Below are 25,017 nucleotides of genomic sequence, written 5' to 3' on the forward strand. Positions count from 1 at the left end.
GGCCAGTAGGGAATGGCACAATATATTTAAACTGATGAAAGGGAAAAACCTACAACAACCAAGAATACCCCAGCAAGGCTCTCATTCAGATTTGATGGAGAGATCAAAAGCCTTACAGACAAGCAAAAGCAAAAAAAGTTCAGCACCACCAAACAAGAAATGTTAAAGGAACTTCTCTAAGCAAAAAAGAAAAGGCCATAACAGGAAACCCGAAAATCATGAAAGGAAAAATCTCATTGGTAAAGGCAAACAGTAAAGGCAGGAAATCACACACACACAAAGCTAGTAGGAAGGTTAAAACACAAAAGTAGTAAAATCTACATCCACAGTAAGCAGTAAAGAGATACACAAAACAATTAGATGTAAAACATAATATCAAAAACAGTAAACATGAGGGGAGGAGAGTACAAATGCAGGGTTGTTAAAAGGCATTGGAAATTAAGAGATCAGCAACTTAAAACAATCACATATATATATATATCAATTGATATATAAAAACCTCATGGGGGACTTCCCTGGTGGTCCAGTGGCTAAGACTCCATGCTCCCAATGCAGGGAGCCCAGGTTCGATCCCCGGTCAGGGAATTAGATCCCACATGCATGCTGCAATGAAGATCCCACATGCCGCAACTCAGACGTGGCGCAGCCAAAATAAATAAATAAATATTAAAAAAAAAAAAACCTCATGGTAATCATACACAAGATCTGTAATAGACACACACACTCAAAAAGAAAAAGGAATCCAAACATAACACTAAAGATAGTCATCAAATCACAAGAGAACAAAAGAAGAAAGGAACAAAAAAGACCTATAAAAATAACCCCAAACAATTAACAAAATGGCAATAAGAACATACATATCTGTAATTACTTTAAATGTAAATGGACTAAATGCTCCAATCAAAAGACAGAGTAGCTGAATGAATAAAAAAACAAGACCCACATATATGCTGGCTACAAGACACTCACTTGAGATGTAGAGACACACACAAACTGAAAGTGAGGGGATGGAAAAAGGGATGAAAAAATTTCCATTCCATGCAAATGGAAATTAAAAGAAAGCCAACGTAGCAATAGTCATATCAGACAAAATAGACTTTAAAATAAAGACTGTTACAAGAGATAAAGGAGGACATTACATAATGAACAAGGGATCAATCCAAGAAAAAGATATACCAATTGAAAATATATATGCATCCAACATAGGAGCACCTAAATACATAAAGCAGATATTAATGGACATAAAGGCAGAAATTGATAGTAACAATAGGGGACCTTACCACACTTACATCAATGGACAGAACATCCAGAGAATCAATAAGGAAACACTGGCCTTAAATGACACATTAGACCTAATGAACTTAATAGATACATAGAGAACATCCCATAAAAAGCAGTAGAATACACATTCAAGTGCTCATGGAACATTCTCCAGGATAGATCACATGCTAGGCCAGAAAACAATCCTTGGGAAATTTAAGAAAATTGAAATCATATCAAGCATCTTTTCCAACCACAATGCTATCAAACTAGAAATCAACTACAAGAAAAAAAACCTGCAAAAAACACAAACAGGTGGAGGCTAAACAATATGCTACTAAACAAGCACTGAATAAATCAAAGAGGAAATAAAAAATACCTAGAGACAAATGAAAATGAAAACACAATGATCCAAAACCTATGGGTTACAGCAAAAGCAGTTCTAAGATGGAAGTTTATAGCAATACAAGCTTATCTCAGGAAACAAGAAAAATCTCAAACAACCTGACCTTACATGTAAAGGAACTAGAAAAAGAACAACAAAAAAACCCCAAGTCAGTAGAAGGAAAGAAATTGTAAATCAGAGCAGAAATAAATGAAATAGAGATTTTTAAAAAATCAATGATACTAAGAGCTAGTTCTTTGAAAGGATAAAATTGATAAACCTTTAGCCAAACTCATCAAGAAAAAAGAGGGAGGGCCCAAATCAATAATATCAAATGAAAAAGGAGAAGTTACAGCCAACAGCACAGAAATACAAAGGATCATAAGAGACTACTACAAAGAAGTATATGCTAATAAAATGAACAATCTAGAAGAAATGGACAAATTCCTAGAAATATACAACTTCCCAAGACTGAACCAGGAATAAATAGAAATTATGAACAGATCAATTACCCATAATGAAACTGAATCAGAAACTTTAAAAACTTCCAACAACACCAAAAATTCCAGGACCATGTGGCTTCACAGGAGAATTCTACCAAACATTTCTACAAGAGTTAACACCTATCCTTCTGATACTATTCCAAAAAACTGCAGAGGAAGGAATACTCCAAACTCATTCTATGAGGCCAGCATCACCCGGATACCAAAACCAGACAAAGATACCACAAAAAAAGAAAATCGCAGGCCAATATCACTGATGAATATAAATGCAAAAACCCTCAACAAAATATTAGCAAACCAAATCCAATGATACATTAAAATAATCATATAATATAATCAAGTGGGATTTATCCCAGGGATGCAAAAATTTTTCAATATTCACAATCAATGTGATACACCACATTAACAAACTGAAGAATAAAAACCATATGATCATCTCAATAGATTCAGAAAAAGCTTTTGATAAAAACTCAATATCCAGGCTTCCCTGGTGGCGCAGTGGTTGAGAGTCTGCCTGCTGATGCAGGGGACGCGGGTTCGTGCCCTGGTCAGGGAGGATCCCACATGCCATGGAGCGGCTGGGCCCGTGAACCATGGCTGCTGAGCCTGAGCATCCGGAGCCTGTGCTCCGCAACGGGAGAGGCCACAGCAATGAGAGGCCCGCATACCGCAGAAACAAACAAAAAACCTCAATACGATTTATGATAAAAAACTCTCCAGAAAGTGGGCATAGAGGGAAACATAACTCAACATAATAAAGGCCATATATGACAAGCCCACTACTAACATCATGCTCAACAGTAAAAAGCTGAAAGCATTTCCTCTAAGATCAGGAACAAGACAAGCATGCCCACTCTTGCCACTTTTATTCAACATGGTATTGGAAGTCCTAGCCACAACAATTAGACAAGAAAAGAAAAGCAATCCAAATTGAAAAGGAAGAAGTAAAACTGTCATTGTTTGGATAAAACATGATTCTATACATAGAAAATCCTAAAGACACCACCAGAAAACTAACAGGGCTCATCAATTAATTCACTAAAGTTGCAGGGTACAAAATTAATATACAGAAATCTGTTGCATTTCTAAACACTAAGAATGAACTATTAGAAACAGAAATTAAGGAAACAATCCATTTACTGTCACATCAAAAAGAGTAAAATAGGAATAAACCTACCTAAGGAGGTAAAAGAAATGTACTCAGAAAACTAATTATAAGACGCTGATGAAAGAAGTTGAAGATGACACAGACAGATGGAAAGATAGAACACATTCATGGATTGGAAGAATTAATATTGTTAAAATGACCATACTACCCAGGTGATCTACAAATTCAATGCAAACCCCATCAAAATACCAAGGACATTTTTCACAGAACTAAAACAAACACTTTTAAAATTTGTATGGAAACACAAAAGACCACAAAAAGCCAAAACAATCTTGAGAAAGAACAGAGCTGGAGGAATCACACTCCATGGCTTCAAACTATACTACAAAGATACAGTAATAAAAACAATAAGGTACTGGCATAAAAACAGACACATAGACCAATAGAACAGAAAGCCCAGAAATAAACCAACACACCTATGGTCAATTAATCTATTCAAAAGGACATGAGAATATACAATGCAAAAAAAGTCTCTTCAATAAATGGTCCTGGAACAAATGGGGCCTAATGAAACTTAAAAGCTTTTACACAGCAAAGGAAACTATAAACAAGATGAAAAGACAACCCTCAGAATGGGAGAAAATATTTGCAAACAAATCAACGGACAAAGGATTAATCTCCAAAATATATAAATAGCTCATGCAGCTCAATATTTTAAAAAATAAACAACCCAATCAAAAAATGGGCAGAAGACCTAAATAGACATTTCTCCAAAGAAGACATACAGATGGCCAAGAGGTACATGAAAAGCTGCTCAACATCACTAATTATTAGAGAAATGCAAATCAAAACTACAATGAGGTATCACCTCACACCAGTTAGAATGGGCATCATCAGAAAATCTACAAACGACACTGCGGAGCAACTAAGCCCATGCGCCACAACTAAGCCTGCGCTCTAAAGTCCGTGAATCACAACTACTGAGCCCATGTGCCACAACTACTGAAGCCCTCGTGCCTAGAGCCCGTGCTCTGCAACAACAGAAGCCATCGCAATGAGAAGCCCGTGCGCCACAACGAAGAGCAGCCCACACTCGCTACAACTAGAGAAAGCCCACGTGCAGCAACAAAGACCCAACGCAGCCAAAAATAAATAAATTAGTAATTAAAAAAAGAATATCTATGATTTACATGGATAACAGAGTCACAGGTTCTGCTAATACTATTGTGGTTTGCTGCCTACATTCGTAATAGAAGGAAATGCTAATTTTCAGTTTGACCAGTATACATTTTTTTCCCACTCAAGTTCATGGACCTACTGCATTACACCATGGACTCGAGTTCAAGAACTCCTTTTCTAACAAAGCCTTCTCCTGCCAGCACCAGATCGGATGAACCACTCTGGGCCCCAGCCACACTCTGTTTAAAATGCTGGCTTAGCACCTTTCACACAGCCTGCCTTGTTAACATCTCTAAATCACTGAGGGACTCCAGTCTTCTTCCTTTATTTATCTTCGCTATCTTAGACAGGTATGGCCCCTCGGATGCACTTAGCAAATCCCCATCAGCAGTCTGTGATGCACACAGGCGAACAGAACTCTCAAAATCAGCCTGGAGCTAGTGAGTAGGTAATGCAAAGACACTGACCAGGAGGCTTCTGCCTTCCCTTACTTGTTTTTCCCTTAGATCCAAGCCCCAGGGCAAATTCAGACTAACAGATACACCTGCTTGGGATGTCCACTCTAAGATGCTCCCTGGACTGTGGCACTTCAGGAGCTCAGGTGTCCACCTTTCCTCTAACCACCTGTCCTGGATCTTTGCACAGCCTGCTCTGCCAGGCACCTGTCTCACACCATGTGTGCCCTGCCCTGCACTAGGATCGCTCTCTCTGAAGCAAGTGTGGAAGACTGGGTCACCTGCTGACCTCCTATATGGAGGATAAAGGGCAAAGGAAAGCAGAGGCCAGATCTGTAACAAGTGCTCCACAACAATGCCTTTCAAACTCAACTCTTCACGATTCTCCAGGACTGCGCTTTGCAAACTTTAGAGTTTTTAAAAATCACCACAAGAGATTGCTAAAACAGACTGCTGGATGCCACCTCCAAAGATTCTGATGCAACAGCTCTGCAGTGGAGCCCAGGGATCTGTATTTCTAACAAGTTTCCAGGTGTTGCTGATACAGCTGCCCCAAGGACCACCCTTTAAGCAGCAAATGCTAAGATACTCTGCTGATTTCCAAGGTTTCCAGGGGCTTCTAGTTTGTACAGAATTTCCTTCTGGTTCCTCCTCATGTCCCTGACCTCCAACAGTTAGGGCTGCCTCAAGATTCAGTCCAGAAAGTTCTTCTCTATCTCGACTCATCACTCTCTTGGTGAACACATTCAACTTCATGACTTCAAAGTGCATCCATATGCTGACGACTCGATGCCAATTTGACGGCTCCAGTTGTGTGTCTAAAAGGTGTCTCAAACATGCCCCAAACTAAACTCCACATTTGCCTCTAGAGGTCCCTCTACCCTTTCAATTGAGCAGACGATATATTCCGGAGCAATCCTTGATTTCTCTCTTTTTCATACTCCACATACAATCAGCAGCAAGAACCTTCAAATTATAGCCAGACTCGGACCAATTCTTCTTGCTGTCACCATCCAAACCACCATCTTCTCTGCCTGAAATACTCCAGTAGCCTCCTAACTGGTCTCTCTGATTCTATTCCAGTCCCGCCTGCAAGTCTATTTCCTACAAAACAGCCAGAGTGGTCTCTCTCTTTTTCTTTTAGTTAAAAAATACTTGATTGTTAAAAAGTGCTAGCCATCATTAAAAAAAAAAAAAAAAGAAAATCTACAAACGACAAATGCTGGGGAGGGTATGGAGAAAAGGGAACCCTCTTGCACTGTTGGTGGGAATGTAAATGGATACAGCCACTATGGAGAACAGTATGGAGGTTCCTTAAAAAACTAAAAATAGAATTACCATATGACCCAGTAATCCCACTACTGGGCAGATACCCTAAGAAAACCATAATTCAAAAAGACATATGCACCCCAATGTTCATTGCAGCAGTACTTACAATAGCCAGGTTATGGAAGCAACCTAAATGCCCATCGACAGACAAATAGATAAAGACATGTGGTACATATATACAATGGAATATTACTCAGCCATGAAAAGGAATGAAATTGGGTCATTTGTAGAGACGTGGATAGAGGTAGAGATTGTTATACAGAGTGAAGTAAGTCAGAAAGAGAAAAACAAATATCGGATATTAATGCATATATGTGGAATCTAGAAAAATGGTACAGATGAACCGGTTTACAAGGCAGAAATAGACACAGATGTAGAGAACAAACGTATGGACACCAAGGGGGTAAAGCCGGGGGGTGATGGGATGCATTGGGAGATGGGGATTGACATATATACACTAATATGTATAAAATAAATAACTAATAAGAACCTGCTGTATAAAAAAATAAAATAAAATTCAAAAGAAAAAAAAAGAACAGGGCAACGTGTAAAAATAAATGGTCCTGGGAAAACCAGGCAGCTTCATGTAAAAGAATGAAATTAGAACATTGTCTAACACCATATACAAAAATACACTCAAAATGGATTAAAGACCTAAATGTAAGGCAGGAGGCTATAAAACTCCTAGAAGAAAACATAGGCAGAACACTCTTTGACATAAACTGTAGCAATATTTTTTTGGATCTGTCCCCTACAGCAAAGGGAAAAAAAGCAAAAACAGGGCTTCCCTGGTGGCACAGTGGTTGAGAGTCCACCTGCCGATACAGGGGACATGGGTTCGTGCCCTGGTCTGGGAGGATCCCACATGCTGCAGAGCAGCTAGGCCCGTGAGCCATGGCTGCTGAGCTTGTGCGTCCAGAGCCTGTGCTCTGCAATGGGAGAGGCCACAACAGTAAGAGGCCCGTGTACCACAAAAAAAAAAAAAGCATCTTGATCAGTTGCCAATAAAAAAGAAAAAACAAACAAATGGGACTTAAATAAACTTAAAAGCTTTTGCACAGCAAAGGAAACCATCAACAAAATAAAAAGACAGCCTACTTAATGGGACAAAATATTTGCAAACCATGCAACTGATAAGGGCTTAATATCCAAAATATTTATACAGCTCAGACAGCCCAACATCAAAAAAACAACCAGATTGAAAAATGGGCAGAAGACCTGAATAGACATTTTTCCAAAGAGGACATGCAGATGGCCAACAGACACAGGAAAAGATGCTCAAGATCATTAATTATCAGAGAAATGCAAATCAAAACCACAATGATGTATCACACTTCACTCCTGTTAGAATGGCTATCATCAAAAAGAACACAAATAACAAATGTTGGTGAGGAAGTGGAGAAAAGGGAACCCTAATACACTGTTGGTGGGAATGTAAATTGGTGCAGGCACTGTAGGAAACAACATTGAAGTTTCTCAAAAAACTAAAAATAGAACTACCATATGATTCAGCAATTTCACTACTGGGTATCTACCTGAAAACACAAAAACATTAATTCGAAAAGCTACATACACACCATGTTCATAGCAGCATTATTTACAATTGCTAAGATATGGAAGCAACCTAAATGTCCATCAACAGAAAAATGGATAAAGAAAATATACACACAATGGAACACCACTCGGCCATGAAAAAAAGAATGAATTTTGCCGATTGCAGCAACATGGATGGACTTGCAGGGTATTATGCTTAATGAAATGAGTCAAAGAAAGAAAAATACTGTATGATATCACTTACATGTGGAATTTAAAAATTAAAACCACCTACTAAATATAACATAAAAGAAAGAGATTCACAGATATAGAGAACAAACTAGTGGTTACCAGTGTGAAGGGGAAGGGGCAACATAGGGGTAGGGGATTAACAGGTACAAACTACTATATATAAAAATAAATAAGTTATAAGAATATACTGCAATAGAATTAGAAATGAAAAAGAGAAGTAACAACTGACACTGCAGAAATACAAAAGATCATGAGAGATTACTACAAGCAACTCTATGCCAATAAAATGGACAACCTGGAAGAAATGGACACATTCTTAGAAATGCACAACCTGCCAAGACTGAATCAGGAAGAAATAGAAAATATGAACAGACCAATCACAAGCACTGAAATGGAAACTGTGATTAAAAATCTTCCAACAAAAAAAAGCCCAGGACCAGATGCCTTCACAGGCAAATTCTATCAAACATTTAGAGAAGAGCTAACACCTATCCTTCTCAAACTCTTCCAAAATATAGCAGAGGGAGGGCCATTCCCAAATTCATTCTATGAGGCCACCATCACCTTGATACCAAAACCAGACAAGGATGTCACAAAGAAAGAAAACTACAGGCCAATATCACTGATGAACATAGATGCAAAAATTCTCAACAAAATACTAGCAAACAGAATCCAACAGCACATTAAAAGGATCATACACCATGATCAAGTGGGGTTTATTCCAGGAATGCAAGGATTCTTCAATATATGCAAATCAATCAATGTGATAAACCATATTAACAAATTGAAGGAGAAAAACCATATGATCATCTCAACAGATGCAGAGAAAGCTTTTGACAAAATTCAACACCCATTTATGATAAAAACCCTGCAGAAAGTAGGCATAGAGGGACATTTCCTCAACATAATAAAGGCCATATATGACAAACCCACAGCCAATATCCTCAATAGTGAAAAACTGAAAGCATTTCCCCTAAAATCAGGAACAAGACAAGGTTGCCCACTCTCACCACTATTATTCAACATAGTTTTGGAAGTTTTAGCCACAGCAATCAGAGAAGAAAAAGAAATAAAAGGAATCCAAATCGGAAAAGAAGAAGTAAAGCTGTCACCGTTTAAAGATGACATGATACTATACGCAGAAATCCTAAAGATGCTACCAGAAAACTACTAGAGCTAATCAATGAATCTGGTAAAGTAGCAGGATACAAAATTAATGCACAGAAGTCTCTGGCATTTCTATACACTAATGATGAAAAATCTGAAAGTGAAACCAAGAAACACTCCCATTTACCATTGCAACAAAAAGAATAAAATATCTACGAATAAACCTACCTAAGGAGACAAAAGACCTGTATGCAGAAAATTATAAGACACGGATGAAAGAAATTAAACATGATACAAATAGGTGGAGAGATATACCATGTTCTTGGACTGGAAGAATCAACATTGTGAAAATGACTCTACTACCCAAAGTAATCTACAGACTCAACGCAATCACTATCAAACTACCACTGGCATTTTTCACAGAACTACAACAAAAAATTTCACACTTTGTATGGAAACACAAAAGACCCCGAATAGCCAAAGCAATCTTGAGAACGAAAAATGAAGCTGGAGGAATCAGGCTCCCTGACTTCAGACTATACTACAAAGCTACAATAATCAAGACAGTATGGTACTGGCACAAAAACAGAAAGATAGATCAATGGAACAGGATAGAAAGCCCAGAGATAAACCCACACACATACGGTCACCTTATCTTTGATAAAGCAGGCAGGAATGTACAGTGGAGAAAGGACAGCCTCTTCAATAAGTGGTGCTGGGAAAACTGGACAGGCACATGTAAAATTATGAGATTAAATCACTCCCTAACACCATACACAAAAATAAGCTCAAAATGGATTAAAGACCTAAATGTAAGGCCAGACACTATCAAACTCTTAGAGGAAAACATAGGCAGAACACTCTATGACATAAATCACAGCAAGATCCTTTCTGACCTGCCTCCTAGAGTAATGGAAATTAAAACAAAAATAAACAAATGGGACCTAATGAAACTTCAAAGCTTTTGCACAGCAAAGGAAACCATAAACAAGACCAAAAGACAACCCTCAGAATGTGAGAAAATATTTGCAAATGAAGCAACCAACAAAGGATTAATCTCCAAAATTTACAAGCAGCTCATGCAGCTCAATAACAAAAAAACACACAACCCAATGCAAAAATGGGCAGAAGACCTAAATAGACATTTCTCCAAAGAAGATATACAGACTGCCAACAAACACATGAAAGAATGCTGAACAGCATTAATCATTAGAGAAATGCAAATCAAAACTACAATGAGATATCATCTCACACCAGTCAGAATGGCCATCATCAAAAAATCTAGAAACAATAAATGCTGGAGAGGGTGTGGAGAAAAGGGAACACTCTTGCACTGCTGGTGGGAATGTGAATTGGTTCAGCCACTATGGAGAACAGTATGGAGGTTCCTTAAAAAACTACAAATAGAACTACCATATGACCCAGCAATCCCACTACTGGGCAGATACCCTGAGAAAACCATAATTCAAAAAGAGTCATGTACCAAAATGTTCATTGCAGCTCTATTTACAATAGCCCGGAAACGGAAACAACCTAAGTGCCAATCATCGGATGAATGGATAAAGAAGATGTGGTACATATATACAATGGAATATTACTCAGCCATAAAAAGAAACGAAATTGAGCTATTTGTAATGAGGTGGATCGACCTAGAGTCTGTCATACAGAGTGAAGTAAGTCAGAAAGAAAAAGACAAATACCGTATGCTAACACATATACATGGAATTTAAGAAAAAAAAAAATCTCATGAAGAACCTAGGGGTAAGGCAGGAATAAAGATGCAGACCTCCTAGAGAATGGACTTGAGGTTATGGGGAGGGGGAAGGGTGAGCTGTGACAGGGCGAGAGAGAGTCATGGACATATACACACTAACAAACGTAGTAAGGTAGATAACTAGTGGGAAGCAGCCGCATGGCACAGGGATATTGGCTCGGTGCTTTGTGACAGCCTGGAGGGGTGGGATAGGGAGGGTGGGAGGGAGGGAGACGCAACAGGGAAGTCATATGGGAACATATGTTTATGTATGACTGATTCACTTTGTTATAAAGCAGAAACTAACACACCATTGTAAAGCAATTATACCCCAATAAAGATGTGAAAAAAAAATTAAAAAAATAAAACAAAATTAAAAATTTAAAAAAAGTGACTTTAACTATCAATACAATAAACAGTAAAAGGATAAGCATGAAGATGTAAAATAGGACATCAAAATCACAAAATGTGGGTAAGGGGAGTATAAAAATGTAGATCGTTTAGAGTGTGTTTCAACTTGAACGACTATCAGTTTAAGGTAAGTAGATTTAGTTATGGGTAAACATACTTGACCCCATGGTAACCACAAATCAAAAACATACAACAGGGGCTTCCCTGGTGGCGCAGTGATTGAGAGTCCACCTGCCGATGCAGGGGACACGGGTTTGTGCCTCGGTCCGGGAAGATCCCACATGCCGCGGAGCAGCTGGGCCCGTCAGCCATGGCCACTAAGCCTGCGCGTCTGGAGCCTGTGCTCCACAACGGGAGAGGCCACAGCAGTGAGGGGCCTGCATACCGCAAAAAAAAAAAAAAAAAAAAAACCATATAACAGATTCACACAAACCAAAAAGAAAGGAACTCAAACATACTACAAAAGAAAATCATCAAACCACAAAAGGAAAAACAAACAAAAAGAAATGCACAAAGAAGAGCTACAAAAACAACTGGAAAACAAGGATTAAAATTCCCTGCAAACAAAAGGCCAAAACTGGACGGCTTCACTGGGGAATACTACCAAACATATAAAGAATTTATACTGAAACTTCTCAAACTGTTCGAAAAAACTGAAAAGGAGGGAACACTCCCAAATTCATTCTATGAGGCCACCATCACCCTGATATCAAAACCAGACAAAGATACTACAAAAAATGAAAATGACAGGCCAGTGTCTTTCATGAATATAGATGCGAAAATACTCAACAAAATATTGGCAAACTGAATCCAACAATACATAAAAGGGATCATATACCATGATCAAGTTGGATTCACTCCAGAGTTGCAAGGATGGCTCAACATATGCAGATCAATCAATGTGATGCACCACATCAACAAAAGAAAGCACAAAAACCATGATCATCTCAACAGATGCAGAAAAAGCATTTGACAAATTCAACATCCATTCATGACAAAAACTCTCATCAAAGTGGGTATAGCGAGAACATATCTGAACAAAATAAAGGCCATTTACAACAAACCCACAGCTGACATAATACTCAATGGTGAAAAGCTGAAAGTCTTCCCAATAAATTCAGGAACAAGGCAAAGATACCCACTCTCACCACTGTTATTCAACATATTATTGGAAGTTCTAGCCACAGCAGTCAGACAAGAAAAAGAAATAAAATGTATCCAAATTGGAAGGGAAGAGGTAAAACTGTCACTATTTGCAGATGACAAGATACTCTATATAGAGAACCCCAAAGTCTCCACACAAAGACTACCAGAACTAATAAATGAATTCAGCAAGGTAGCAGGATAGAAGATTAATATACAGAAATTTGTTGCATTTCTTTATATGAACAATGAAATATCAGAAAGTTTTTAAAAATCCCATTTAAAACCATGTAAAAACATACCTGGGTATAAACTTAACCAAGGAGTTGAAAGACCTGTATGCTGAAAACTACAAGATACTGATAAAGGAGACTGAAGATGATTCAAAGAAATGGAAAGATATTCCATGTCCTTGGATTGGAAGAATTAATATTGTTAAAATGGCCATACTACCCAAGGCAATCTACAGATTTAATGTGATCCCTATCAAATTACCCATGACATTTTTCACAGAACTAGAACAAATAATCCTAAAACTTATATGGAACCACAAAAGACCCAGGACTGCCAAAGCAATCATGAGGAAAAAGAAAAAAGCCGGATGTATAACCCTTCCAGGCTTCAGACTATATTATAAAGCTACAGTTAACAAAACAGCCTGGTATTGATACAAAAACAGACATATAGATCAATGGAACAGAATAGAGAGCCTAGAACTAACCCACACACCCATGGCCAATTAATTTATGCAAAAGAGGCAAGAATATACAATGGAGAAAAGATGGTCTCTTTAACAAGTGGTGTTGGGAAAGCTGGACGGCTACATGTATATCAACTGAAATTAGAACACTCCCTCACACCATACAAAAAATAAACTCAAAATGGTTTAAAGACCTAAATGTAAGACATGACAGCATAGAACTCCTAGAAGAGAACATGGGTGAAATACACTTTGACATAAATCATAGCAATATTTTCTTACATAAGCCTCTCAAGGCAAAAGAAATAACAGCAAAAATAAACAAATGGGACCTAATCAAACTTAAAAGCTTTTGCAGAGCAAAGGAAACGATCGAGAGGAACCAAGATGGCAGAGTAGAAGGACATGCTCTCACTCCCTCTTGTGAGAACACCAAAATCACAACTAGCTGCTGGACAATCATCGACAGGAAGACACTGGAACTCACCAAAAAAGATACCCCACATCCAAGACAAAGGAGAAGCTACAATGAGAGGGTAGGAGGGGCACAATCACAGTAAAATCAAATCCCATAACTGCTGGGTGGGTGACTCTCAAACTGGAGAACACTTATACCACATAAGTCCACCCACTGGAATGAAAGTTCTGAGCCCCACGTCAGGCTTCCCAACCTGGGGGTCCAGCAATGGGAGGAGGAATTCCTAGAGAATCAGACTTTGAAGCCTAGTGGGAATTGATTGCAGGACTTCGACAGGACTGGGGGAAACAGAGACTCCACTCTTGGAGGGCACACACAAAGTAGTGTGTGCATCGGGACCCAGGGAAAGGAGCAGTGACCCCATAGGAGACTGACCCAGACCTACCTGCTAGTGTTGGAGGGTCTCCTGCAGAGGCGGGGGGTGGCTGTGTGGCTGTGGCTCACCATGGGGACAAGGACACTGGCAGCAGAAGTTCTGGGAAGTACTCCTTGGCGTGAGCCCTCCCAGAGTCTGTCATTAGCCCCACCAAAGAGCCAAGGTAGGCTCCAGTGTTGGGTTGCCTCAGGCAAAACAACCAGCAGGGAGGGAACCCAGCCCCACCCATCAACAGTCAAATGGATTAAAGTTTTACTGAGCTCTGTCCACCAGAGCAACAGTCAGCTCTACCCACCACAAGTCCCTCCCATCAGGAAACTTACACAAGCCTCTTAGATAGCCTCATCCACCAGAGAGCAGACAGCAGAAGCAAGAAGAACTACAATCCTGCAGCCTATGGAACAAAAACCACATTCGCAGAAAGATAAACAACATGAAAAGGCAGAGGGCTATGTACCAGATGAAGGAACAAGATAAAACCTCAGAAAAAAAACTAAATGAAGTGGAGATAGGCAACCTTCCAGAAAAAGAATTCAGAATAATGAGAGCGAAAATGATACAGGACCTTAAAAAAAGAATGGAGGCAAAGATCGAGAAGATGCAAGAAATGTTTAACAAAGACTTAGAAGAATTAAAGAACAAACAGAGATTAACAATACAATAACTGAAATGAAACCTACACTGGAAGGAACCAACAGCAGAAAAACTGAGGCAGAAGAACGGATAAGTGACCTGGAAGACAGAATGGTGGAATTCACTGCTGTGGAACAGAATAAAGAAAAAAGAATGAAAAGAAATGAAGACAGCCTAAGAGAACTCTGGGACAACATTAAACGCAACAACATTCACATTCACAACAACACTCATTATAGGGGTCCCAGAAGGAGAAGAGAGAAAAAGGACCCGAGAAAGTATTTGAAGAGATTATAGTCAAAAACGTCCCTGACATGGGAAAGGAAATAGCCACCCAAGTTCAGGAAGTGCAGAGAGGCCCATACAGGATAAACCCAAGGAGAAACATGCCGAGACACATAGTAAGCAAACTGGCAAAAATTAAAGACAAAGAAAAATGATTGAAAGCAGCAAGGGAAAAATGAAAAATAACATACAAGGGAACTCCCTTAAGGTTAACAGCTGATTTCTCAGCAGAAACTCTACAAGCCAGAAGGGAGTGGCATGATATACTTAAAGTGATGAAAGGGAAAAACTTACAACCAAGATTACTCTAGCAAGGCAAGGACCTCATTCAGATTCCATGAAGAAATCAAAAGCTTTACAGACAAGCAAAAGCTAAGAGAATTCAGCACCACCAAACCAGCTCTACAACAAACACTAAAGGAACTTCTCTAAGTGGGAAACACAAGAGAAGAAAAGGATCTACAACAACAAGCCCAAAACAATTAAGAAAATGGTAATAGGAACATACCTGTTGATAATTATCTTAAACGTAAATGGATTAAATGCTCCAACCAAAAGACACAGGCTTGCTGAATGGATACAAAAACAAGACCCATATATATGCTGTCTACAAGAGACCCACTTCAGAACTAGGGACACACACAGACTGAAAGTGAGGGGATAGAAAAAGATATTCCATGCAAAGGGAAATCAAAAGAAAGCTGGAGTAGCTATACTCATATCAGATAAAATAGACTTTAAAATAAAGAATGTTACAAGAGACAAGGAAGGACACTACATAATGATCAAGGGATCAATCCAAGAAGAAGATATAACAATTATAAATATATATGCACCCAACATAGGAGCACCTCAATACATAAGGCAACTGCTAACAGCTATAAAAGAGGAAATCGACAGTAACACATTCATAGTAGGGGACTTTAACACCTCACTGACCAATGGACCAATGGACAGATCATCCAAAATGAAAATAAATAAGAGAAGTTTTAAATGACACAATAGACCGATAGATTTAATTGATATTTATACGACATTCCATCCAAAACCAGCAGATTACACTGTCTTCTCAAGTGCGCACGGAACATTCTCCAGGATGGATCACATCTTGGGTCACAAATCAAGCCTCAGTAAATTTAAGAAAATTGAAATCATATGAAGCATCTTTTCTGACCACAACGCTATGAGATTAGAAATGAATTACAGAGAAAAAAACGTAAAAAACACAAACACATGGAGGCTAAACAATACGTTACTAAACAACCAAGAGATCACTGAAGAAATCAAAGAGGAAAGCAAAAAATACCTAGAGACAAATGACAATGAAAACACGATGATCCAAAACCTATGGGTTACAGCAAAAGCAGTTCTAAGAGGGAAGTTTATAGCTATACAAGCCTACCTGAAGAAACAAGAAAAATCTCAAGTAAACAATCTAACCTTACACCTAAAGGAACTAGAGAAGGAAGAACAAACAAAACCCAAAGTTAGCAGAAGGAAAGAAATCATAAAGATCAGAGCAGAAATTAATGAAAAAGAAACAAAGAAAACAACAAAGATCAATAAAACTAAAAGCTAGTTCTTTGAGAAGATAAACAAAATTGATAAACCATTAGCAAGACTCATCAAGAAAAAGAGGGAGAGGACTCAAATCAATAAAATTAGAAATGAAAAAGGAGAAGTTACAACAGACACCACAGAAATGCAAAGCATCCTAAGAGACTACTACAGGCAACTCTATGCCAATAAAATGGACAACCTGGAAGAAATGGGTAAATTCTTAAAAAGGTATAACCTTCCAACACTGAACCAGGAAGAAACAGAAAATATGAACAGACCAATCACAAGCACTGAAATTGAAACTGTGATTTAAAATCTTCCAACAAACAGAAGTCCAGGACCCGATGGCTTCACAGGTGATTTCTAGCAAACATTTAGAGAAGAGCTAACACCCATCCTTCTCAAACTCTTCCAAAAAACTGCAGAGGAAGGAATACCCCCAAGCTCATTCTATGAGGCCACCATCACCCTGATACCAAAACCAGACAAAGACACTACAAAAAAAGAACATTACAGACCAATATCACTGATGAATATAGATGCAAAAAACCTCAACAAAATACTAGCAAACAGAATCCAACAACACATTAAAAGGATCATACACCATGATCAAGTGGGATTTAGCCCAGAGATGCAAGGATTCTTCAATATACGCAAAACAATCAATGTGACACACATTAACAAACTGAAGAAGAAAAACTGTATGATCATCTCAATAGATGCAGAGAAAGCTTTGGACAAAATTCAACACCCATTTATGATAAAAACCCTGCAGAAAGTAGGCATAGAGGGAACTTTCCTCAACATAATAAAGGCCATATATGACAAGCCCACAGCCAACATCATCCTCAATGGTGAAAAACTGAAAGCATTTCCACTAAGTTCAGGAACAAGACAAGGTTGCCCACTCTCACCACTCTTATTCAACATAGTTTTGGAAGTTTTAGCCACAGCAATCAGAGCAGAAAAGGAAATAAAAGGAATCCAAATCGGAAAAGAAGCTGTCACTGTTTGCAGATGACATGATACTATACGTAGAGAATCCTAAAGATGCTACCAGAAAACTACTAGAGCTAATCAATGAATTTGGTAAAGTAGCAAGATACAAAATTAATGCACAGAAATCTCTGGCATTCCTATATACTAATGATGAAAAATCTGAAAGTGAAATCAAGAAAATACTCCCATTTACCACTGCAACAAAAAGAATAAAATATCTAGGAATAAACCTACCTAAGGAGACAAAAGACCTGTATGCAGAAAATTATAAGACACTGATGAAAGAAATTAAAGATGGTACAAATAGATGGAGAGATATACCATGTTCTTGGATTGGAAGAATCAACATTGTGAAAATGACTCTACTACCCAAAGTAATCTACAGACTCAATGCAATCCCTATCAAACTACCACTGGCATTTTTCACAGAACTACAACAAAAAATTTCACAATCTGTATGGAAACACAAAAGACCCCGAATAGCCAAAGCAATCTTGAGAACGAAAAACGGAGCTGGAGGAATCAGGCTCCCTGACTTCAGACTATACTACAAAGCTACAGTAATCAAGAGAGTATGGTACTGGCACAAAAACAGAAAGATAGATCAATGGAACAGGATACAAAGCCCAGAGATAAACCCACGCACATATGGTCACCTTATCATTGATAAAGGAAGCAGGAATGTACCGTGGAGAAAAGACGGCCTCTTCAATAAGTGGTGCTGGGAAAACTGGACAGGTACATGTAAAAGTATGAGATTAGATCACTCCCTAACACCATACACAAAAATAAGCTCAAAATGGATTAAAGACCTAAATGTAAGGCCAGACACTATCAAACTCTTAGAGGAAAACATAGGCAGAACACTCTATGACATAAATCACAGCAAGATCCTTTTTGACCCACCTCCTAGAGAAATGGAAATTAAAACAAAAATAAACAAACGGGACCTAACGAAACTTCAAAGCTTTTGCACAGCAAAGGAAACCATAAACAAGACCAAACGACAACCCTCAGAATGGGAGAAAATATTTGCAAATGAAGCAAGTGACAAAGGATTAATTTCCAAAATTTACAAGCAGCTCATGCAGCTCAATAACGAAGAAACAAACAACCCAATCCAACAATGGGCAGAAGACCTAAATAGATATTTCTCCAAAGAAGATATACAGACTGCCAACAAACACATGAAAGAATACTCAACATCATTAATCATTAGAGAAATGCAAATCAAAACTACAATGAGATATCATCTCACACCAGTCAGAATGGCCATCATCAAAAAATCTAGAAACAATAAATGCTGGAGAGGGTGTGGAGAAAAGGGAACACTCTGGCACTGCTGGTGGGAATGTGAATTGGTTCAGCCACTATGGAGAACAGTATGGAGGTTCTTTAAAAAACTACAAATAGAACTACCATATGACCCAGCAATCCCACTACTGGGCATATACCCTGAGAAAACCAAAATTCAGAGAGTCATGTACCAAAATGTTCATTGCAGCTCTATTTACAATAGCCCAGAGATGGAAACAACCTAAGTGCCCATCATCGGATGAATGGATAAAGAAGATCTGGCACATATATACAATGGAATATTACTCAGCCATAAAAAGAAACGAAATTGAGCTATTTCTAACGAGGTGGATAGACCTAGAGTCTGTCATACAAAGTGAAGTAAGGCAGAAAGAGAAAGACAAATACCGTATGCTAACACATATATATGGAATTTAAGAAAAAAAAATGTCATGAAGAGCCTAGGGGTAAGACAGGAATAAAGACACGGACCTACTGGAGAATGGACGTGAGGATATGGGGAGGGGGAAGGGTGAGCTGTGACAAAGCGAGAGAGAGGCATGGACATATATACACTACCAAACGTAAGGTAGATAGCTAGTGGGAAGCAGCCGCATGGCACAGGGATATCGGCTTGGTGCTTTGTGACTGCCTTGATGGGTGGGATTGGGAGGGTGGGAGGGAGGGAGACGCAAGAGGGAAGAGATATGGGAACATATGTATATGTATAACTGATTCCCTTTGTTATAAAGCAAAAACTAACACACCATTGTAAAGCAATTATACCCCAATAAAGATGTTAAAAAAAACAGAATATACTGTACAGCACAGGCAATATAGCCAATATGTTATAATAAGTAGAAATGGAGTATATCTTTTAAAAATTGTGAATCTTTGGGCTTCCCTGGTGGCACAGGTGGTTGAGAATCCGCCTGCCGATGCAGGGGACACGGGTTCGTGCCCCGGTCCGGGAAAATCCCACATGCCGCGGAGCGGCTGGGCCCGTGAGCCATGGCCGCTGAGCCTGCACGTCCGGAGCCTGTGCTCTGCAACGGAAGAGGCCACAACAGTGAGAGGCCTGCGTACCACAGAAAAAAAAATTGTGAATCATTATATGTACACCTAAAAGTTATATAATATTGTACATCAACAATACTTCAACTAAAAAAACTTACCTCAGCTCTGTGCTGTCAGTGCCTCCACCTCCCTCCTCAGAGACAGAAAGGAGGATCAAGATGGCAGAGTAGGAGGACATAGAGCTCACCTCTCCCCCCACAAACACATCAAAAATACATCTACATGTGGAACAATTCTTGTGGAAAACCAACTGGAAACTGGCAGAAGAACGCCTATATAACCAAACCTGCGAGAAAGATTTCCATGTAACTGGGTAAGACAGGTAAAAAAGCCATTGGATTGGGACCCTCGCCCTGGAGAGCAAGCAAGTTGAGCCACAATCTGGGTATCCCCGTCCTGGGGGTCTTGCATGGAGGACACAAGCCCACTTGCCTGCTGGGAAATCCACTGGGATAGACGGAAGGGCTGCAGAAGCCTAGACTCCACTCACAAGGAGTATGCTCATGCTGGCTCACTAACAATCAGGGCAGAGAGAGCCTTGCACTGGCTGCTGCCACCTCACCACACTTCCCAACCCAAAGGGGTCAACACCTCAGCTCTGCCCACTCCACACCACAGCTTAGCGCTGGATCTGGCAGACATGTCCTGAGAGAAGTCTGCCACAGAGGCAGCCCAGATCTCTGGTGGGCAGTGCAGCCACCTCAGTTCCTGCAGCCACACATCACAGCCCCCAGCCTCAGCCTGCTCCACAGCATAGCCTTGCAGTAGATCTGATACAAACACAACTGAGGAAGGGACACGACTTTGGGCTGCTTCTGAGCAGAACTGTGGATGCATACACAGGTAACACATAGGTCCCCTGTGACTGCATGGGCCTCACTTGCTCCAGCAACTACCTCATTTGCAGCAGGGCACGTGCCCAAAGGCAACAGAGCCTGACTGAACCCAACCCTCAGGGCTTCTACTTCAACAACTGAGGAGCAGACCCCACCCCTGACAGAGCTGTGACAGCCGCGGAGCAGAGGGGAAGTCCCGCCTCACACCCTGCACAGGCTTTAGATACTCCAACACCAACCACACACCCCTATCAAGGGGATAATGGCCAGCACTTCCTGAGGGAAGATGTGGCTGTCATCCATACCGAACCAGCCCTCTCACCAAAAACACTGGACACACACGGTCTACACACGGACACTCCCACAAAAAAATGCCTCTTCAAGACCACAGTAGATAACTGTTTCTCCTAAATTCATAGAGACAGAGAATGTTAAGTCAAATGAAAAGGCAGAGGAATTACTCCCAATTAAAAGAGCAAGAGATATCTTCTGAAAGAATGATGAAACAGAGCTCACCAGTCTACTAGACACCGAGTTCAAAAAGGTAATAAAAATGCTAACTGAATTAAGAAAGATTATCATTAGAAACACAGATCACTGTAACAAGGAACTAGAAGCTACAAAGATGAACCAATCAAAAATAGACGATTCAGGGACTTCCTTGGTGGTGCAGTGGTTAAGAATCCGCCTGCCAATGCAGGGGACACAGGTTCAAGCCCTGGTCTGGGAAGATCCCACATGCCACAGAGCAACTAAGTCTGTGCACCACAACTACTGAGCCTACGCTCTAGAGCCTGCGTGCCACAATTACGGAAGCCCACGCACCTAGAGCCCATACTCCGCAACAAGAGAAGCCACTGCAATGAGGAGCCTGTGCACCGCAAAGAAGAGTAGCCCCTTCTCACCACAACTAGAGAAAGCCCGCATGCAGCAATGAAGACCCAACACAGCCAAAAAATAAATAAAATTTTAAAAAACAGACAATTCAATTGCCGATATGAAGCAATCAATAGTCAACTAAATGACACAGAAGAATGAATAAGTGATTTGGAAGACAGAATAATGGAAATCACCCAATCAGAAGAGCAGACAGAAAGACAAATGAAAAAAAAAATGAAAGCGACATACAAGACTTATATAATATAAAACATGCCAACCTACACATAATAGGGGTTCCAGAAGGAGAAGAGAGAGAGAAGGGGATCAAAAATGCGTTTGAAGAAAGTAAGGCTGGAAACTTCCCAAACCTAAAGAAGGAAACAGATATCCAGGTACAGGAAGCACAGAGGCTCCCAAATAAGATAAACCCAAAGAGACCCAGACCAAAACATATTATAATTAAAATAGCAAAATTTAAAGAGCAGATTCTAAAGGCAGCAAGAGAAAAACAAAGAGTCAGTTAAAGGGACCCCCCACCCCATAAGGCTCAGTTGATTTCCCTGCACAAACTTTGCAGGCCAGAAGCGCATAGCATGAATGTAGTCAAAGTACTGAAAGGGAAAAACTTGCAGCCTAGGATACTCTACCCAGCAAGAGTATCATTTAGAATAGAAGGAGAGAGAAAGAATTTCTCAGACAAACAAAAACTAAAAGAACTCAGCAATACTAACCCTACCCTAAAAGAAATATTGCAGGGTCTTCTCTAATAGAGGAAAGACAAAAGTCTACAGGAAAGGAAAAATCATAATAGGAAAGGCAAATATATAAAAAGATTGAAGATCACTTAAATAAGCCAGTACATAGATTAAAAGACAACTTAAAAAATTGTAAAAGTGACTTTAGGGCTTCCCTGGTGGTACAGCGAAGCGAATCAGCCTGCCAACGCAGGGGACGCGGGTTTGAGCCCTGGTCCGGGAGGATCCCACATGCCGTGGAGCGGCTGAGCCTGTGCACCACAACTACTGAGCCTGCGCTCTAGAGTCCACGAGCCACAACTGCTGAGCCTGCGAGCCACAACTGCTGAGCCTGCGTGCCACAACTACTGAAGCCCACGTCCCTAGAGCCCGTGCTCCACAACAAGAGAGGCCACCGCGATGAGCCCGTGCACCACAGCGAAGGGTGGCCCCCGCCCACCGCAACTAGAGAGGGTCCTGTGCAGCAGTGAAGACCCAATGCAGCCAAAAATAAATTAATTAATTAGTTTTTTTAAAAAGTGACTTTAACTATCAATACAATAAACAGTAAAAGGATAAGCATGAAGATGTAAAATAGGACATCAAAATCACAAAATGTGGGTAAGGGGAGTATAAAAATGTAGATCTTTTAGAGTGTGTTTGAACTTGAACGACTATCAGTTTAAAGCAAGTAGATTTAGTTATGGGTCAACATACTTGACCCCATGGTAACCACATATCAAAAACATACAACAGGGGCTTCCCTGGTGGCGCAGTGATTGAGAGTCCACCTGCCGATGCAGGGAACACGGGTTTGTGCCTCGATCCGGGAAGATCCCACATGCTGCGGAGCAGCTGGGCCCGTGAGCCATGGCCACTGAGCCTGCACGTCTGGAGCCTGTGCTCCGCAACGGGAGAGGCCACAACAGTGAGAGGCCCGCGTACCGCAAAAAAACAAACAAAAAAAAAACAAAAAAAAAACCATACAACAGATTCACACAAACCAAAAAGAAAGGAACTCAAACATACTACAAAAGAAAATCATCAAACCACAAAAGGAAAAACAAACAAAAAGAAATGAACAAAGAAGAGCTACAAAAACAACTGAAAAACAAGGATTAAAATTCCCCGCAAACAAAAGTCCAGAACTGGACGGCTTCACTGGGGAATACTACCAAACATATAAAGAACTTATACTGAACCTTCTCAAACTATTCCAAAAAACTGAGAAGGAGGGAACACTCCCAAATTCATTCTATGAGGCCACCATCACCCTGATATCAAAACCAGACAAAGATACTACAAAAAATGAAAATGACAGGCCAATGTCTTTCATGAATATACATGCGAAAATACTCAACAAAATATTGGCAAACTGAATCCAACAATACATAAAAGGGATCATATACCATGATCAAGTTGGATTCACTCCAGAGTTGCAAGGATGGCTCAACATATGCAGATCAATCAATGTGATGCACCACATCAACAAAAGAAAACACAAAAACCATGATCATCTCAATAGATGCAGAAAAAGCATTTGACAAATTCAACATCCATTCATGACAAAAACTCTCATCAAAGTGGGTATAGTGAGAACATATCTCAACATAATAAAGGCCATTTACAACAAACCCACAGCTGACCTAATACTCAATGGTGAAAAGCTGAAAGTCTTCCCAATAAATTCAGGAACAAGGCAAAGATACCCACTCTCACCACTGTTATTCAACATATTATTGGAAGTTCTAGCCACAGCAGTCAGACAAGAAAAAGAAATAAAATGTATCCAAATTGGAAGGGAAGAGGTAAAACTGTCACTATTTGCAGATGAAAAGATACTCTATATAGAGAACCCCAAAGTCTCCACACAAAGACTACCAGAACTAATAAATGAATTCAGCAAGGTAGCAGGATAGAAGATTAATATACAGAAATTTGTTGCATTTCTTTATATGAACAATGAAATATCAGAAAGTTTAAAAAAAATCCCATTTAAAATCATGTATAAAAACACCTGGGTATAAACTTAACCAAGGAGTTGAAAGACCTATATGCTGAAAACTACAGGATACTGATAAAGGAGACTGAAGATGATTCAAAGAAATGGAAAGATATTCCATGTCCTTGGATTGGAAGAATTAATATTGTTAAAATGGCCATACTACCCAAGGCAATCTACAGATTTAATGTGATCCCTATCAAATTACCCATGACATTTTTCACAGAACTAGAACAAATAATCCTAAAATTTATATGGAACCACAAAAGACCCAGGACTGCCAAAGCAATCATGAGGAAAAAGAAAAAAGCCGGATGTATAACCCTTCCAGGCTTCAGACTATACTATAAAGCTACAGTTAACAAAACAGCCTGGTACTGGCACAAAAACAGACATATAGATCAATGGAACAGAATAGAGAGCCTAGAACTAAACCCACACACCCATGGCCAATTAATTTATGCAAAAGAGGCAAGAATATACAATGGAGAAAAGATGGTCTCTTTAACAAGTGGTGTTGGGAAAGCTGGACGGCTACATGTATATCAACTGAAATTAGAACACTCCCTCACACCATACAAAAAATAAACTCAAAATGGTTTAAAGACCTAAATGTAAGACATGACAGCATAGAACTCCTAGAAGAGAACATGGGTCAAATACACTTTGACATAAATCATAGCAATATTTTCTTACATAAGCCTCTCAAGGCAAAAGAAATAACAGCAAAAATAAACAAATGGG

Source organism: Stenella coeruleoalba (assembly GCF_951394435.1).
Source record: "Stenella coeruleoalba genome assembly, chromosome: 2".
Classification (NCBI taxonomy): Eukaryota; Metazoa; Chordata; class Mammalia; order Artiodactyla; family Delphinidae; genus Stenella; species Stenella coeruleoalba.